Source organism: Gorilla gorilla, chromosome 14 (assembly GCF_029281585.2).
Source record: "Gorilla gorilla gorilla isolate KB3781 chromosome 14, NHGRI_mGorGor1-v2.1_pri, whole genome shotgun sequence".
NCBI classification, from domain to species: domain Eukaryota; kingdom Metazoa; phylum Chordata; class Mammalia; order Primates; family Hominidae; genus Gorilla; species Gorilla gorilla.
Window position 1 is genome coordinate 126,615,673 of NC_073238.2, and position 19,934 is coordinate 126,635,606.

Below are 19,934 nucleotides of genomic sequence, written 5' to 3' on the forward strand. Positions count from 1 at the left end.
TGCAGAGAGGACAGGGAGAGACGAAGTCACAAGGGAGGAGCTCTCCTACCTGGTATTTGACTCTACCTGGTTTCTCCCAGAGGAAAGGTCATGTGAACCACGGTGGGAAAAAGGGCAATAACGAAAGAATCAAAAATAATGATGCATATTTGGTGAGAAGGTGACATGGGCTAGAACAACTCTGATTTGTCCTGGAGAGACATGGAAATTGGCATGAATTTAGTAACAGGCTGAGGCAAACAATTAGCCTTTGGGAAGGGAACTAATCACGCACTCATTGGGAAAAGTACTTACCAGTTATAATTAGGATTAGCACCTAAAAAAAAAATGAAAGAACGGAACTAGAGCTGGTGTGATAGACATATGGTCTACAAGAATCCAAAACCTTCCCTGATTTCTGCTTTATAATTCTTTCGGGGGCAGGGTGGTCCTTACTCTCATGGTCCAGAATGGCTGCTGATGCTCCAACCATCAAGTCATGTTCCCAGCAGCAGGATGGAGGGGATAAGAAAAATGGTGTACTCCTTCCCTTTTCAAGAGACTACTCTGAGATCTCATGGAACACACAACTTCTGCTTACACCTCATTGGAAAAAACTTGGTCACATGGTCACATATAATTGCAGAGAAGACCAGGAAATAGTGTGGCAATGTGCTCAGTGAAAAATCATGGTTTAGTTAATTTTGGAAAAAACAGAAAAGGATATTTGGAAGGTAAATGGATGTTTAGAAAGAAGGGACATGGATATTTGGAAGGTAAATGGATGTTTAGAAAGAAGGGACATGGATATTTGGAAGGTAAATGGATGTTTAGAAAGAAGGGCAGGAGAATGGCGTGAACCTGGGAGGAGGAGCTTGCAGTGAGCCGAGATTGCGCCACTGCACTCCAGCCTGGGTGACAAAGCGAGACTCCGTCTCAAAAAAAAAAAAAAAAAAAAAAGAAAGAAGGGACATGGATATTTGGAATGGTACATCAGGCATTCCCCAGAATGAATACGTAACTAGGTAAGCATTCACAACCCTCTGAGAAGGAATATGACAACTGCCTTAGAATCATCCGCAGTCGAGTCTTCGTGGGAGTTACAGGAGAAAAACTAGGAATGTGGCTGTCAGAAAATATCTGCAGTGACACCCTCTAGGTAAATCAGTGACCACAATGGCACCATGCAGTGGGGAGGGCATTGGCCTTCCTAACAGGATATTGAATTATCGTATTGGTTAAAAGAAGGATGAGGGAGGGGTTGACCTGTTATGGAATTGGTCATGGGAAAATTGCTCCCCAGGAGTAATTAGTGTGCTGCCTAGAGAGGCTGCTTTCAAAAGAGAGGCCATCCTTACACTTGCTCAGTGGACCTGAGCCCCGAAGGACAGCCCGTCTTACACAGGTGCGCACTGCACGCGTAGAGGAGGGTTGCACTGCCTCAGCGTCCAGGCGCGATCCACCATGTGCTTCCATCAGCGTTAAAAATGACCTGAGAGAGAAGACATAGAGATTACCAGAAAAAGCACAATCAAGATTTCCTACAGTGTTCAAGCTCTGTGGGGAGAACGATGGAAGTGGAGGGAAAGAAGGATACGGGGGCAGGACACGCAGACGCAGGAAGAGGGCATCAGCAAGATGCAGGAGCGACACCCTCCAAAGGCAGGAACGCACAGCCTTCTGGTGCACCAAGCCCTCAGGCTTCCTCTGCCGCTTTCCTCTGCTCTCACTGCCCTCCTAGTTGGGCTTAGACTAGTGCTATGCTGGGAAATATTTAAAATCCAGCCCAGGGAGTGGGGTTGCTGATTTGCAGCGTTGGCCAATTTCTGTGGTGTAAATGCTCCCTGGAGGCAGATTTCCCGCAGCCAGTGTGACGTCACTGAACTCAGAGCTGAAAAGAGTCACACAGTAGCCGCCATGGTGCAGCAGTTCAGCCTTCCAGACAGCATGATTCAAAATATCCTCAATACCAGCCCAGGCAACCTGGTGAAACCCTGTCTCTACAAAGAACACAGAAATTAGCCAGGCGTGGTAGCACATGCCTGTAGTCCCAGCTCCTTGGGAGGATCGCTGGAGCCTGGGAGGCAGAGGTGGCACTGAGCTGAGATTTTGCCACCGCCCTCCAGCCTGGGCAGCAGAGTGAGACCCTGTCTCAAAAAAAATAAATAACCTCAAGACCACAGATCGCAGTAAAGTGCTCTAATATAATCAGGAGGTGATGCTTTCTGAATGTTACCCTTTTTTAAAAAAACACCATTTATTTAATGTAAGGTTGTATGGCTTGATCTTTATTTTTAATAATGGCGAAGTTCTGATGAGAGGCTTGGCTGCTCTGACAGCTTCAGAAATACCTGTTCATTGGTGCCTTATAAATGTGTGTTAACTTATGTATCGTTATGTCTGAAGAAATGACATTCTTACTCCACGGGTGAGCCCTCTTCTCCACAGCATTAAAGTGTCATTTGTAACTTAACCTCTTGTTAACGAAGAGATACATGAACTTGTTGCCAAAATGACTTTTTGACTCTCACTGCCTTCGGTCTTCTCTCTGCAGGCACTGCTATCACCACAGCGCAGCCCGATTGCGGCTGGCGTGTGACTGAGCTGGCTGTCCCTCTGGCCACATGTCCGGTGCTACACAGTCTTCAAGGGTGTGTGGGGCTGGGCAGCATCCGCCAGGCCCAGGCCCCGGGAACTGAAGGTGTTTCCTCCACGTCAGCCTCTGCACCTCCTAAGCACACACCTGCTGCAGGTGCCGGGAGTCAGTGCCTGAGATACCTGAGGACGCCTCCTCCTTGAAGGCTGGAGTCGACTGACTGCATCTTGTACTGATTTTGCGGGGATTTCTGGTCTTATTTATCCAATGCACTCTGGTCCCCGCCGCTGCTGGAGTGAGGCTGGTTGTCTCTGACTGGGCTCTGCACCCTCACAGCAGGCATCCTGACCCCTTTCTTTCCCACTCCAAGCTCACCATGCTGGATCCCGCACCACAGACAGTCCCGAGGCCGCGCTCACAAGACCAGATGGCCAGCTCGCCATTTCTACCTTTCGGTGTCCAGGAGTTTTTCTTTTGTCTTTACTTGTTTATTGAGGAATGAAGAGTCAATGAAGACTGATCAAGACACTGCCTTGAAAGGGTTTCATGGGCAAAGAACAAAAGCAAATCAAAGGGTTCATCCAGGCAAGGGGCTGACGCCCTTCCCCTGTTGGGGAGGAGGAACAGATGAGGGCGGGGAGGACACAGCCCAGGACTCACAAGGCCCTGCCGTCCACATTTCCTGAGGGCTGCGAAGCATCATGCAGCCATGAGTTTCCCCAGACACCAGCACCCATCCCCAGGCCTGTGGGTCAGTGATTCTAGCTCATCTGATGGGCCGTCCATGGGGAAGGGATGGGCCCGCAGGCCTGCCTGTTTGGTTGATTGAGGTGGGACCTCTTTCACGACGAACGCCAGATTGACATTCATCACAGCAAATGCCTAAGTTTTGAGAACAATATATTTATAGTGAGCTGATTAGATATCAGATGCACCTTTTCTCAACAAGTTGTTCTCTCACCAGTCTGATTTCTAACCTCCTGAAGAGCAAGACCTGTCACCGACCCAGGAGCAGCAGGTAGAAGAGAAATTACAAAACATCCTGAAGAGCAAGAGGCTGTGTGGAAAATACCAGGGCTTGTGCAGGCGGGGGAGCTCACCGCCCTGGGCCAGAAGCCCTCACCTGGAGGCAGCGGGTGCTGCCCTGAGTCAGGGCCCATAGGAGGCTTCTGGGCACAGACACACCCTGCAGAGAGGGTCCTGCTGGAACGCTTTGACATTTCTAGGATCTGGACTGTCCACGGGGAGAGACCAGGAGGGCATGAGAAATATGCTGAGTTGGGGCCGGGTGCAGTGGCTCATGCCTGTCATCCTAGCATTTTGGGAGGCCAAGACGGGTGGATCACATGAGGCTAGGAGTTTGAGACCAGCTTGGCCAGCATGATGAAACCCCGTATCTACTAAAAATACAAATATTAGCTGGGCTTGATGGTGCACACCTGTAGTCCCAGCTACTTGGGAGGCTGAAGCAGGAGAATCACTTGAACTTGGGAGGCTGAGGCAGGAGAATCACTTGAACCCAGGAGGCGGAGGAGGTTGCAGTGAGCAGAAATCGTGCCACTGCTCTCCAGCCTGGGCTACAGAGTAAGACTCTGTCTCAAAAAGAAAAAAAAAAAGAAAAAGAAAAACACACTGAGCTGGAACTCACTATATCACAAACATTGAGGCCTACTTGCATAACACAGTTGTTCCAAGCAACAAATGTCACCAAATGCACGCACTGTCGCCCAGTGTGACGTTTCTAAGGTGAATGCACAATGCGAGGACATGGAAGCCTGGAGGATGTAGGAAAGGGACGTGTGGCCTGTGCTGGGCGCCTCCCGTCAGCCAGATGCACCTGCGCTCCTGGAGGATGTAGGAAAGGGGCGTGTGGCCTGTGCTGGGCGCCTCCCATCAGCCAGATGCACCTGCGCTCCTGGAGGATGTAGGAAAGGGGCGTGTGGCCTGTGCTGGGTGCCTCCCGTCAGCCAGACACTCCTGCACTCCCACCCCAGCCATTCCCTTTCCTTTCTTCTGCCAACTCTTCACATAGCCCGTGATTTTGGGGGGAAGAATTATTTACCAAATTTTTAAATCCATTTTTTTCTTCCTCAATCTAGACTAATTTCTCAGGTCTGAGGCCTGGAAAGCTTTATTCCCCAGGCCACTGAACTGCCCTCCTGGAGAGCAGGCCAGTGCTATGATTGCCTCTGAGGCTGTTTGAACCTGGAGCTGCCTTTCCTCTCCTACTAAAATCCAGAAAAACGAGAGGTAAATAAACAAGGCTCTCCCAGACAGCATGGGGCAATGAGCCTGTTTCCTGAAGTCCCATCGGCCACACAGCTGAACCTTGCCAACTTCTTATCAAACTCTCAGCCCAAGAACAATTAGCCAGGATCAACACACCAGCAAAGGTCATTTGGGTTTGGATTACAAATTGCCATCACCTCAGAGAAGAGGAGAGGGAATCTGAGAAGAATGTTTCTCTGCAGCTAAGGATTAGCAGGCATCCACAAGCCCGCCCTGCAAGGATCTTCGAAAGGTAAGGCGTGCTTTACCTTTCGTGCTTCCTGGGTTGGCTGCGGAAAGGGCTTCTCCAGGATGCAGCCAGATGGACAGGTCTGTGGAGCACTCGCTTCTGTGAGGACAATTGTCTTGTGTTCCTGAGGGATTGGGGTTTCATCTCTAGGACTCACAGAATGTTGCTGCCATTTTCTGTTCCTTCCACTCTCTTAATTGCTCAGGTGAGGAGTCCTGGATGCATCATGAATTCACTTGGGTTCATGGCTCTCATTGATAGAGGAGAATCTCATCTGTTTGTTTCATGATTTAAAAAGTGGGGGGCTCTGGGAAATAAACCAACAGTATTAGGACACATTAAATGTTATAAATGACATTTAATGGAAAATGTTATAAATGGGATCCAATTCGTGTTAGAAAGCATTTCAATTTAGAGTACGCAGCTTAAATAAACTGGCTTTTCCTGGATCAGGGAAAGAATGAGGTCCAGGAGGTGCAGGATCCCCATGAACAGCCACAGCCTCCTTGGGAAAACAGAGTATCTGAAATGATGAGGGAAAGGGCTGTGGATTTAGCAAACCTTACAAGTTTCACCTGAAACAGAAGACGGCTGCGTGAGGGGAGTTTCCCCTAGTGTTCCCCTTGGCTCCCGGTGTGCTGGCTGGTTGTCCTGCCGCAGGCATCCCCCGGTCTCCTGCTCAGCTTCCTTGGGCAGGGGGTGAGGGTGAGGGTGAGATGCCCACAGTACAGCCCTCAGACTTCAGGAGAGGGCCAGTGGGGCTGAGGGTGGGTTCTGCTAAGCTTTCACAATGGCAAACTTTTCCAGAGCCAAAGGTGAGAAGCAGAACCTCCCATGTCTCCAGAACTGGCTATTTATTATTTTTCTAGTTATGTGCATTCTTGTTCAGTTGATGAAATCACGTTCGAAAGTATAAAGCAATTATTTTCGAGTAAAAGTGGCCATACTCAGCACACTCAGTACTTCCACACGGAACTGAGGGAGTGGACACTCTAGAAGGGAATCTTGCTGTTTCCAGAGTCACCAAAATGATGATAACTTTGACCCTCTAATTCCAGCCTCAGAAATTTCTCCTAAGGAAACAAAGCTAAATAATGTACACGAAAAGATACATAATAATATAATAGACAATAATTGGTAAGAAAAAAGTGATGAGGGAGGCATTTGTAAACAATGGTGTTAGCTCTGTTGGAATTTTGTTTTGAAATTATTTAACCATATGGAAATTGTGAATGACAATGAAAAATGACCAAGGCAGATATGGATGTGTATAGTTCACATGGATTACACAGACAAGAAAAATTCACACAAAAAGGAAAGCCGGAAAGAAATGAGCGGTCTTTTTTTAATCTGGTGATAAGGCGTTTTAGCTATTTTGTAGTAATTTTGGATATATTTGAATTTGTATTTAGCCTCTTATACTTTCTACTTATTCCACCTGTGTTAGGCAGAATTCCAAATGTCCTCCAGTTCCCTCTCCATCATGGAGGCCCCTCCCCTGGAGTGTGGGCGGGACTGTGAACAGGTGCGTCAGTGGTCACTTTGATTAGGCCACATCACCCAGGACCCGTCTTATGGCCTACCTGCTGCCTTGTCTGAGAGGCCAGGACCTGGGGAGCTTCCAGAGCTAAGAGCAACCCCCACCCAACAGCCAGAAGAAAATTAGACTTCAGTACTGGAACCTCAGGGAACTCAGTTCTCCCCGCAACCAGTGAGCTTGGGAAAGGTCCTGAGCTTCAGATGCCATCACAGCCCCGGCTGCTGTGCTTTCGGCCTGGCGAGACCCTGACCGGAGGACCCAGCCCACCCGCCTCCAGACCCGTGGCCCACTGAGACAGTGAGATGACGTGTGTGTGTGTGCTGTTTAAAGGCACTGAGTTTGTAATGATTCGTCACGCAGTATCACAGCACACGACACCATACACACCTGGTTCACAGTTCTTTGTTTTATCTTGAATTGTTTTAGATTTGTTGGGTTTTTTCTCGGATTTTTTCTTTCTCCCTCTACTGGTATAGTAGTTATCAATTGTATTTCTGTTCCTTTAGTAGCTGTGGTTATTAACACAAAAAATTAACATATCAGAGTCTGAAGGTAGTCAATAGATTTAGCATCTGTAGGTGACTTTAGAAAGAGAACAATTCCGTTCATCTCCTCCATCCTGACTTTTATACTATTGCTGCCACTTATTGGAATCCAGCGTTGGTTATTTTCCTTTTAATTTACTGGACGTGATTATTACTGCTTTATACAGCCAGTGTTTACGTGGGTTCCCCCATGGACTTACCATGCTTTGCATCTCCACACCATCTTTCACTTCAGACCACACAGCTGGGATCACACCCTTCTGCTTAACATCACACTCCCCATTTCTCGCTTTCTGCAGGTGCCTTTCATCCTCCTCTGCATCTGAAGGACAATTTAGCTGGGTATAGGATTTGAAGCAGTCATTTTCTGTCCATTTGTTGAGGATATAACTCTACCTTTTCTGGCTTCCATTACTCATGAGTCAGCTGTTGGTTTCTCCTTGTTAAAAGTAGTTTATCCTTTCTCACTGGGTGCTTTGAAGACATATTCTTCCTCTCATTGCTCATGTTCTTTTACTGTGCTGTATCTAGGTATGCATTTTTCTTTATTATGATGTTTATGAATCATGGGCATTCTTCAATCTGCACAGTCTTATCTTCCATGAATTATGGAAAATCTCAGCTACCGTTTCTTCAAATATTGTCTCTGGCCCAGTCTTACTCTTTCACTTTTCTTTTGAGATTCGGGATGGATATATGTCACAACCAAATAATACTCTCTCTGGTTTTTAAGTCTTCCTCCATATTTTCTGTCTCTTTATTTCTCTGTGCTGCCTTCTCTATAACGTCTTCACATCTATCTCTTCCAGTTCATTAACTTTTTCTTCAGCTGAGCTAATCTGCTTTTAACCTTGTCAATTAAGTTTTTAAATTGGTATATTCTCTTAAAAAATTGTTTTTGGTTTCCAGTTTTCATGACACCTGTCCCTTTACCCCTATTTTAGATCTTTATTTAAACATATTAAACAGACTTTCCTGTGTGTCATATTTAACATCTTCAGCTCCTGCCATCTTTTTTATTCTCTTTTAAAGTTTTCATCTCTTTGCTGAAATTTCCCATCTGTTCATGAATAGTGTTCATCATTTCCACTAGTGCCATTAAAGTATTAATCATAGTTATTTGAAGTTTCTGTGTGCAGTAGTTCTGACTCTCGGGTCGTATCTGAATCTAGTTCTATTGATCGCTTTATTTTTTAACAGTGAGCCGCCCTCCTCTGACCCTCTGCCTTCCTCCTTTCCCCCACCGCCCCTCCGCTTCTCTCTCTGCTTTTCTTTATTTCTCTTACATGTTTTGGTTGAAAATGACACAATGTGTGGGGGCAATACTGAGTAAATATTCATGCCTGGGAGGCTGCAGGTCCTTTCTGCTTGGCTATTGAAGGCTGAGTCGGTCTAGCTGGGAGTTGAGCTGAGTTTGGGATATCTTGTTGCCTTCCAGGCACCACCAGCTTCAACTCCTCAAGCTTCACCAGAGGGAAGGAACTGCTTCGCCAGAGAACTTTTCTTGAGGTTTGCTTCATTGTCAGTTTTGGGCTTTTCATTCTCACCGTGCCCCATGTGTTTGTCTGTCCCATGGTAGACTGTGTGTTTCCCACATGGCTCCTGCTGGCCTTGGTGGATGCCAAAGGGCCTTCTCTGTTGTCCTGGTACAGACTCAGTCTCAGGCAGGCATGGCCTCCCTGGTCTTGGAAGGGGAGACTTTTCTCAGTCATTCTTTCTGTCTCTGGGCAATAGGAAATCTGTAATGATTCAGACCCAAGATGGTTTCCTGCCCCTCACCCAGGGGTAGAGGGTTTTTCTTTTCCCTTCCTCCAGCCACATCGGGTTTTCATCTGTACTTTCAGGGGGAGTGACAGGTTTTGTTGGAAAAGGGTCCAGGTGAGGCTTTCTGCCATCCCACTCATGCCTGTGACTCTTGCAGGTTTCATGATCTCACATTAACCCACGCTCTCAGCTAAATTCCTCTCACCTGTCTCTAACCAATGGGCAGCCCCATCCTCTTCCTGTGCCCCAAGCCAGGTGAGACAACACTCTTGCCCCATCTCTTCTTGCAGGCACCTGTTTCTCTCTAGATTTCAGTCTAGTTGGATGACCTGCACCCTCAGCTCTCTGAGGTCCAAGGGAAGGCATGAGGATAGATCATCAGCTTTGTCGTGTGGCCAGGCATAAGCGACTGTCCTTCCCAGCTGCCTGGATCTGCTGTTCAACTTCCAGCAACTGCTCACTATGATACCTTGAACCAGTTCCCTCTGAGCGCACTCCATTTTCCCCCCAATCCTTTGCTATTTCAAACATCTCTGTGAAAAATAACATTATTTCTCACACCTGTGAATATGCCCGAATAAATGCCTAGAAGTGGAGTCGTTGAGTTGAAGAGCTGCCGCCTCTGTAGTATTGACACGAATTGCCATGTTGCTCTCTGCAAAGGTTGTAGGGGCTCCCGACACACAGCTCCCACCCTTACCATGTTTTTTTTTTTTTAATCTTTACCTGCCTAAGAAATGAAAAAATTGTTTCTATATAGTTTTAATTCACTTTTCTCTTATTAAAATGTGGTTCAGCTTCCTTTCATTTTAAAGCTATTCGCATTGAACTGTACACTTAAAAATAGTGAAGTTTTATGAGTTTTTTACTACAGTAAAAAGCTAGTTACATTCTTGTCTATTAACTAAATATTCATATTTTAAACCACTTACAATTCATGTGTTGGTCTTTCTTCTGTTTCAGTTGTTTCTTCTGGGTTTCTGTGTAGATATTTTCCTCGAATAAGGCTAAAATTGTATTCTCCTTTAAATAATATTGGGAAGTGTTGGCATTCCTGTTTTCCCCTTGACTTTACCAGAAATCCTTTACTACTCTCAATTAACTGGGGGTTGGCTTTTGGTTTGATGGGGTCAGTATTTACCAGAAGAAAATTTCTATTCCTAGTTTCTTAAAAACATCTTTTAGTCATGAAGCATTTTGTTTTCCCCTTGAAAAATGTAATCAAAATTAAAATTAGTATTGCATTTAATTTGTGAATTTGTTTCAGGAAAACTTTAGTTACATAAGTTGCTGGTGTTTAATCCTATGCATAAATGGATTAAATATTTACCACGAATCCTATCTACCATGGCACTCCCATTCTGGAGTCACTGCTTAGATTCTTTAATTAGTTCATCTATATATTTGAGTATTTTTTAAGGAACAATATGTGGAGGTTTGTTTTCTGAATTTTTAAGTAAGAATATCTTTCTCTTGCCTTCACCCATGAACAATAATGTGGCTAGACAATTCCTGGCCCCAATTTTTTACCCTCAGAATCCCGTAGTCCTTGCTCTATTGTAGCCTCACATCAAAACCAGCCTGATGTTTTTTCCGTTTAATATTTTATAAGCATCTACTTGGTTGCATGTCATCATTTTTATGCTTGGAAAGGAAAGATTTACCTGGGCTGTGTCTGCTTATAAGTCTTCCTTTTATTGTTTATTTTACTTGGAGCATGGCATGTCATTTCAAACTAAAGATTCAGGTCTTCAGCTTAGAAATGTTTTCTTAAATTATAACTTTGACTCTTGTGTCTCTTTCACTTATTCCAGCCTCTTCTTCAGAAATGCCAGTTCCTTGTATGTTTAATGTTTGCCGTATGTCCCCTGAACCTACTGCCTCCTTCTCACAGCGTTTGCTTCTTTGTTCATTTTCTTTACTTTCATCCTCTATATCATTGAGCCAATGTTCTGCAACTTCATCTGGGATTTTTCTTTTCCAACACTTAGAAATTTTGCTGCGATAGTCTTTCTTTTATTACATTCTTTCCATAATTGTTCCAGCTACCAGATAAAACTAACCAGTTATCACATCCTTTAGCTCAAGTTCGTAGACTTCACGTTGTCATTATACTTTATGGAGAGTGCAAAGCAGGTATATAAAACTTCCTTCTTTTTCCTGTAGTTAACCTTTTTCAAAACTGTGCTAGTCTTCTCCCTCAAATATTAGGTTTATCCCTTTTGTATAGAAAACTATTTCCATAGATGTTGTATGAAGATTTTGTTGTGCTTTCTGTAAACTTGCCTTTGGATCAGGGGAGGTTTAGGTCAGCCTGGTATTTCCCTTGAGTGTTGTCTCTTAGTTTGTTCACTGTTCACCTGCGTGCTCTTAAAATTCTGTTATTTGCTTTTAAACTAATAAATCACTTGAAGATATGTATATCATTTGTTTGATAATCTAACAGCACGGCCAGGCAGAGGTGCTGGGCAGGTGGGCAAACCTGCATATTAGTAGCCTTGTTTTTTCAGTATGGATGTGAGGTTGTGTGGCTTCCATTCTGTCTACAGAATGTGGTTGGATCTGAGTTTGTTACTGATGCCACCACCCCTGACATCCAGCAGGATTGCCATATTTCCTAGGAGGATGCCTGTGCATCAGAAAGAATAGAAGCAGGAAAAACTCTCACCACCCATGCTTGTTCTTGGGTCTTCTGACTGAGGGGTTTCAGACACTCTGCCACATAGCCATGAACTGTTCCAAATAGGAGTTCAGTGTCTCTCCCTCTAACAAGGAGACTTTTTGTATAGTTGAAGCCGAAATGGTTTCTGCTTGCATTCCATGACATTGCATATTTTCTCGAGAAAATCAGCTTGGTGTTCCACTGGGTACCAGACGCACTGTGATCGCTAAAAGGGTTTCAGGACTTCCATTTCTTACGGCAACACCTTAGCATGGAGCAGACCAGCCTTCCCATCAAGAGCCTGTAGAAGAGCATCACAGGATTCCTTCGGAATATCTGTGAGGGCACTGGAGAGCCACTAGGCCAGCTAGAGGTGCAGGGCCAAGCCCAGGGGATGGGAACTTGCTGAGGGGATCCCCTTGTTCTGTACAGCTCTTGCTTCTGGGCCTTGGCTGATGTATAAACACCACAGGCCAAGAAATGGAAACTCTCTGCAGAGCTCAGACCTCTCAGACCTCTGAGGAGCTAAGGGCGCTAAGGGAGAGCTAAGAGGAGAACTTCTAGAAGCTTCACGGAGCTGGCGAGACTAAAAGTGGTGCTCAGGTTACAAAGGTAGTTGTGGCTGGAGGAACTCGGAGCCCAGACAAAAGGGGCAGACGCATAAGTGTGGGTGGTCTTTCAGCTGGAGGTGTTGCTGAATCCTCGCCATTCAAGGCAAGGGATCCAGCCATGGCAAAGAGCCCGGTGGTCTTGGAGTGCTTGGGATATAAAAGTTAGAGTCCAGGGCCCATTGAAGAGGAATTAGGAAAGCACTCCGGACTACTCCAGATCAATGTTTTACTCAGGAGATCGGGAGCGGGGGTGCAGGGGCTGAAGAAGATCCCCCAACCTTGTACACAGGTGTTCCCATCTAGTAAGCCAGCTGCACAAAGCTGGGACAGCCAAGAGGACAAGTGTCCCCGAGGGCCACTCCCATGTCCAAAGTAGAGTCACCTTCTAAGCTGACACCTCTGTTCTGCAAAGCTCCTCTAAGGGCTGATGGTTTTTGGATGCCAATAATCTTGCAATGGGAATTAGAAGCAAACAGGCGTGGTGGGAAATGTCACAAATGCTTTGACTCTGCTGGTGGGGACGCTCTTGTGTGGAGAGGCTGTGGTTGGGGTTTGATCCCAGCTCTGCCACCAGGCAGCTTTGTTCCTTTAGTGCCTCGGCTTTCTTGTCTGAAGGGAGTGGGCTGAACAGTTCTCTCTGGAGCTCCATTTGGCTCTGAATTGGGGTGCTGGGGATGGCAGTTGAATTATGCTTCATTGCTATGCATATAGAGTGATGCCATCGTTAAGCTTGATATGAGGCTGGACAGTTAAGGCATTGGGCTAGTATAAATGATATCCAGATGTGGCGGTTTTGCATATTCATGCCTCACTGCTGTTCCCAGGGAATCTGAAATGTCAGAATTGTATTCATGCCAGTTGTGGGCCTGCAGTGTCATGGTCCAGGGTCTGCTTGCCAGGCGGAGCAGGGCATCATACAGCCTCGCCGTGCAGAGGAGGGTGTCGCACAGCCAAAATTGTGAAGTTGGGATGATTGTTGTTTCCTTGAACCTCCAAATCCCCAAAATGCCTCATCAGCCATTAAATACTTAGGAAAAGTCCGTATATTTAGTGAAATTGGTGAAGTAATCACATTAATTTCAAGTGCAGAATGAAGGTAGCCTCAGCCATGGTACAATTTAAGAGGTGAAAAAATTGCTTACCTCCAAGAAGGCGACTGAGACAGGAACATGCATGAATTCACTCTGAATTTTGCTGACGTCAAGTTAGGTCCAGGGTGGGGGGTGGGCAGAGCTGCTGCTGGGCTCCAGGCCCAGCTGTCTCTAGTGGTCAGCTCCACCACCTCCTAAAGACTAACCTAGTCCAATCCATGGTTTTGTAGAAATAGAGGAAGCCCACCCAAGCCCCCTGACTTGCTGTAGCATAGAGCCCAGCCATCATCACTGTGTTTGGAAGAGACTCACACACAGGCAGAAGACCAGGAAAGCTTCATAATGGAAGAGGGGAGGGCTCAGGTGTGCCCGCATGGGAGGCTGTTGGCCTGAGGATGGTGGCAGCGGCAGACTAGAGACAGGGATCCCGTGTGGTTGGCGAGGGGTGCATACTTGGCTTTCTCTATTAGTTCTGAGTTAGAAGTAGGGACAAAAGTTACAAAGGCCGACTATTAATCAAGTGCTGGCCACTAGGGGCTGAGTGTTATGAGGGTGGTTGTTTGATTTCCTGCATGGTTACTAGAGATTGACAGCAGGCTGACTTCCTGGGTCAGTTGCTGTAGATCATGTTGGTTTCCTGGGACCTGGGTCAGTTGCTATAGATCATGGGTTGGTTTCCTGGGACCTGGGTCAGTTGCTGTAGATCATGGGTTGGTTTTCTGGGACCTGGGTCAGTTGCTATAGATCATGGGTTGGTTTCCTGGGACTCGGGTCAGTTGCTGTAGATCATGGGTTGGTTTCCTGGGACCCGGGTCAGTTGCTGTAGATCATGGGTTGGTTTCCTGGGACCTGGGTCAATTGCTGTAGATCATGGATTGGTTTCCTGGGAAGGTTGCTGCAGGTCGTGGGTTGGATTTCCATCTTTCTGGACGACCCAGCTATTGTCCATTGGTATATTTAGTCTCTCAGTTTTTAAATATAGGCAATGAGACCAAGGTCTTTCCCAAAACTTTAGGGAAATCAAGATCGTGCCCAATTCAGTCGGCTCATTAAAATATCCTAAACATCTTTTTAGGATGAAAAAAACACTTGAATCCAAACAGGGAGCGCGGGATGATATTCTGCTCATCCAAACAGGGAGAGCAGGATGATATTCCGCTCTCGTGTAAAGGACACGCACTCTAGTGGGTTATACGTGATCCCATAACAAAGAGGCAGAGGTCTGGGGGGGCCTAGACCCTGGGGGACGAAAGTCCAGGCTTGAGGCTTTCGGGTGACGGAGCCAGAGTGCGGGGGAAGATGAAAGAACACCCGAGACTGCCCAGCGCCCACCGCACGGACCCTGTCATGTCCAAGCACACTTTGACTCAGGCCATGGCTTGATTTTCAGGTGACTGAATTTTGGCAAGGGTGTGCCCTGGAGAGCATGGACAGGAATATCTCTATTACCGAAAGCGCACACATGGGCTGCCGGTCCTCTGTGAGTTTGCGTTGCCTGAGGGGGCAGATGGATAAAACCATTTACGGGCATTCAGACCAGACAGGTCCTACCCCAAGGAGGTTTTGATCCAGGGTTCCCTGTGGGAGCTCGGCCCTCAGGCCATCATCCTCAGCCTCTCTCTGGTGCCTTTTGAGCAGCACCACAGCCCTCTTGGGGTGGACATAGAGGCTCTTAGTCAGTGCTATGCTGAGCCACACGGGAGCTCGAGGGAAAAGGAAAAGTCAGTAATTCTGATGCTGTCTTTATTCCCAATTTTGATATTTTGTTTTTCACAGATTTTTACATTGATGTGTGTAAACACTGCATTAAAATATTCTTTCTCTCAATGCCATTTTGCACCCAAGTGACTGTCTGGCCTGAGCCTGGTCCTGCCCGCAGTGTCCTGAAGACCCTAACAGAATGCTGGGTCTCTTCCTCCTCCAAACACTCCTCTCTTTACTTTATGCATTCCAAAGCCAGCTTCTCAGCTGAGCCCTGATGCAAGGGAAAATGTGTAGTTAAAAATCCATTGTATGTGAGGACATAATGTAATACAAATCAAGCAATGCAACATTGCTCCAAATTTTAGAAGTAACAGCAACAGAGAGACCCACTTACCATTCTGTTATTAGGGACAGATGCCTTCCTGCTTTTGAGCTTGGGAAACCCAAGTGCTGCTAGACAGAATTTCAGACACGGCAGACCATGTTACCAAATGAGAACAGAGTGAGATGGGTGAATGCTGGCCACATGTACCAGGAAGTGACATTCACGTGCACAGGAGGCCGCCCCGTCCGCCTGGCAACCTCACTGCCCAGTGCAGGGAAGCTGTTCATCAGACCGCAGTGAATCCTCCTCCTTCTCGTGTGGCATTCCTGCTTGGACAGTGGCAGCATCAACAGAGGCGTCCTTGATGCAAGGCATGTGACAAATCGATGACGCTGAGGAGGATGGTGACATTTCAACGCCCTGGAAGGAGAAAAACTGTAAAAACAGCCTGATAAGGTGGGCACTGGTCTGTGCAGGGCATGGACCTCTAGGAAGAGCGGCACTGCCCCCTGAAAGTGGCTCCAGTGAGTGCCGCTGCATGGGAAGGAGGCTCCCCTGGCAGCCTCCAGAGGACACTGCGGTGCACACAGAGGGCAGTGGGGTGAGTTCATGGGCTGCTGTATGACATAAAGGATGCCCAATGGAATTTGAATTTTGGATAAGCAATGAAGGCTTTTCTAGTATAAGTGTGACCCTCATTGTGCACAGGCATCCTGTATTTTTACTTGCTACCTCTGGCAACCCTGAGTGTCAAGGCTCAGAGGGCATGGAAGGCTCTATTTGTGTCTCCCATGCAAGACCGCTGGCGGCTATTGAGAGCCCAGGTGAGGGTACCTGGGTGAGCCACAGCTCCTTCTGTCCCAGCAGGGCTGTTGGGAGCCCAGGAACCTGGGTGGCTTTAGCTCCGGGTCTTTGTAATTTCTTAAGAAAAGCCACCGAGTTAGAAAGAGGCAGGAGAAGGGGAGGAGTTGCAGGGAAAAGGGAAGGGAATGATTAAGGGGGTATAGGACTACTTGATTTATGGCTTATGGGTAGAAATAGAAAGAGCTAGATAGGATTTACCTTAATCGTACAGTGACTAATTGCTCAAAGATTGGTGACAGAGATGAATGCCGGTAAATATCTTTCTGGGCAAAAGCATCAAAGGTGATTAAACTCTGCTAGAATTAAGGACAATGCAACAGGGTTAAGAAAAGAGGGAAAAACATTAGTAAGATGAAGAAGTTTTCTCTAAAACCTTACCACATCCTTATCCATCATGGGTCCTGCATGCTACATTGATCTCTGATGTTTTACCCACTAACTTGTTCTTTGGATGTTTTCCTCATTCCTGAAAACTTTTGTTCCAGCCCTTTGGAAGTCACTATGGAATGGGGGTTTGGTGAAGGAAAGAGGACTCCGGGGATGTTTCTGTTTCTAAGACATGAAGTAAGCACAGTGTGTTAGGAGAAGTGCAAAATTCTAGGGGTGGATGGAAATATCTTCCGAAGGAGGGGCAGGTAGGCAAGAAGCAGCAGCACCCAGGGTAGCTACAATTTGCTTATAGATGTACATCTTTGGGACTTACTTCACACCAGGGTCTCCAGGGAAGGAACCAGACAAACTTGCCAGGGAGAAGCTTCTATTTGGAAGGAAGGTCCTCCTTAGAGGCAAGCACACAGTTCTGAATACTGGGAAGCTACTGCAGGATCCAACTTTTCCTTTCATCAGGGCGTGGCGGTGAACTTCCTGTACCGCATGGCTGGTGAGAGCAGAGATGAGGCCTGAGTGCGTAAACCATCCCCCCAGCCACCCCCCACCCCATCTGTAGCAGCTCCGTTGACCCAGGTGAACTGATGAATGCTGTGCTTCTTCATGAGGGGCATCTTCAAAGCATGCCACCTGCTTGTGTTGGTGACAGAAGTGATCTAGGAGAGTAACTCTCTACCAGACAACAGCTTCGTGAACAATTTTGATCCCATGTTTATACATTTAAAGTCTGAATGAGCTATTTCAATTTTTGAAATGTATCATTTATTGCATGCTATTGGGAATACAGTGTTGTTTGAGAATTTGGGGAGGGACACTCTTAGGATATGCCCATTACAAGTGTTGGGACATACCGTCATTTTTTTATGGAGAGTAAAAAAGGGAAGAAAAAGAACCCCCCAACTTGAGTTGCTGCAACTTAGCTAGCAAGCCGACTCACTGTAGTCTCCCATCTGGAGACTGTTGCTCCTGCCTGCCTGTCGGTTGGACGATTAGAGGCTGAGTGGCCCTTCCAACGTGGAGAAGCGCGTTTGATGTACATTTTCTTCATGTCCATCAGCTCCCAGGTATGAACTTGCTGAAGGCTGCCCCAGGAACAGGACGGATACAGAATCAGAATCTTGGTTTTATAGAAAATACAGTTAATGATCCTCCGCGTAGAAATTGGTTTGTAAGAATATTATAATATACATTATGTGTGCACCAATCATTCTTCTCAGAACAACAGTGAATGTATTAGTCTTTTATTTACTGGGTTGTTTTTATTATTTGTCAACTATTTAGTTCAGCAATTAGAATATAAGCTTCAAGGCAAGAATGTATATTCATAATTAGGTTTCGGAAAAATTAAAACCAAGTGAAAATAAATGGCTCCCTCTCTAGAAGAAAATTGCTGCTTTGTTGTCAAGTTAGCACTGAGGCGTTAAGAATTGTAGATGGCTTACAACCCACTCTTATTTATGTAGTAGGGAATGCAGGAGCAAAGAATACGAGCAGCTCCTCTGCACATCTGTTCATATGAGGCGACTTGAATGTTCGTTTTGTGTTTGGTGCCTCAAGTCCAAGCATATTTAAAGCCAATTGGTACGGACCTAAAGTTGGTGCATTGAAATTTGTGACTTTCTTTGGTATTATCCTGTTGACTGATAGTGCTGGTCTTACAGATCCTCTGGGGTGCAGTCAGGAGCAGGCAAACTGGCAATTTTAACACATTATAAGATGGTCTGGAAGCCCCAGAGAAAGCAATCCCCTGAGACACTGGCAATTTTCTTTTTTTTCTTTTTTTTTATTTTCATTTTATTTTATTTTTTCCTTTTTTAAATTATATTTTAAGTTCTAGGGTACACGTGTACAACTTGCAGGTTTGTTACATCTGTATACATGTGCCATGTTGGTGTGCTGCACCCATTAACTCATCATTTACATTAGGTATTTCTCCTAATGCTGTCCCTCCCCGCTACCCCCACCCCATGACAGACCCCAGTGTGTGATGTTCCCCTTCCTGTGTCCAAGTGTTCTCAATGTTCAATTCACACCTATGAGTGAGAACATGCTGTGTTTGGTTTTTTGTCCTTGCGATAGTTTGCTGACAATGGTGGTTTCCAGCTTCATCCATGTCCCTACAAAGGACATGAACTCATCCTTTTTTATGGCTGCATAGTATTCCATGGTGTATATGTGCCACATTTTCTTAATTCAGTCTATCATTGATGGGCATTTGGGTTGGTTCCAAGTCTTTGCAGTGTGGTGATTCCTCAAGGATCTAGAACTAGAAATACCATTTGACCCAGCCATCCCATTATAGGGTATATACCCCAAGGATTATAAATCATGCTGCTATAAAGACACATGAACACGTATGTTTATTGCGACACTGGCAGTTTTCTGCCTCTTGGAAAGAATTAAAGTCAACCTGAAGCAGGCCTCTCTGGTTCAGCAAGCATGGAACACAGCAGCTCCCTGGAAGCCCCCATAGAGCTTGTATGGCGACCGTAATATAATGGTGCTTGCAGGGGGCGAGGGATTCTTTTTGCCCCTCTGTGCTGAGGAAACCATTTCACTTTCTTGCCTGAATAAAAACGTTGCTGTTGTTTAATATAAGTAGCAGGAGGAGAACCCAGCACAGCAGGTACATGGCATCCAAAGACTCTCTGGAGAGACCTGGAGTTTTGTTTGGTAATGTTTTCTCTTTTAGGAGTGTCTCAGAGGTAACTCTGTGCTTACCTGATGACCCGTGGTCTGTCTGCCATAGGGAAAGCTCACGTCCACTCTGTATAAGCAAATAGCCCCTCCAGAGGGCCACCTGGAAACAGTGCTTGCTGCAGAAACCCTGCTGGGGGATTCAGGAGACGCGGGGTTTAATTCTGCATAACCTTGGCGACTGCATAACCCTGGGCCAGTTGCTTGACTTCTTCAGGCCTTGGTTCCTTTATTTTCAAAACAAGTTTGGACTTGATCTTTTCTAGCTCTCAAGTTTTGCAATTCTATGTTTTATTGTTATAAAAATGTATTCTAAGCTCAATGTTTTTCTGACAGAAATTCGGGCTCATTTTGCTCAATCACTCTCTAGAACCAGAATCCAAAAATTAGAGCAGCCTGTGTGTGCATGTCCTCTTCCCACCAGAGCCCCTGAGCTCTGTGCTCCTGCTACCCAGGGCTGTTCCCGCAGTCAGCTGGAGCAGGGCCCCTGAGCTCTGTGCACCTGCCACCCAGGTCTGCTCCCACAGGCAGATTGAGCAGGGCCCCTGAGCTCCCTGTGCCTGCCTGTTACCCAGGACTGCTCCCACGGGCAGATGGAGCAGAGCCCCTGAGCTCCGTGTACCTGCCACCCAGGACTGCTCCTGCAGGCAG

The 19,934-nt window shown here is 46.3% G+C and overlaps 1 protein-coding gene across 3 annotated transcripts in view; it reads left to right on the forward strand.

The window, feature by feature from the left end:
• The window catches only part of LOC101129018 (collagen, type I, alpha 1b-like), a 719,603-nt gene that overhangs the window by 468,467 nt on the left and 231,202 nt on the right, over nucleotides 1–19,934 (forward strand). For all 3 annotated transcript variants that reach the window (XR_010130628.1, XM_055360744.2, XM_019039477.4), the window contains exon 4: nucleotides 2,534–5,096. The gene's annotated coding sequence lies outside the window, so the exon portion shown is untranslated. The remainder of the gene's footprint in view (nucleotides 1–2,533; nucleotides 5,097–19,934) is intronic.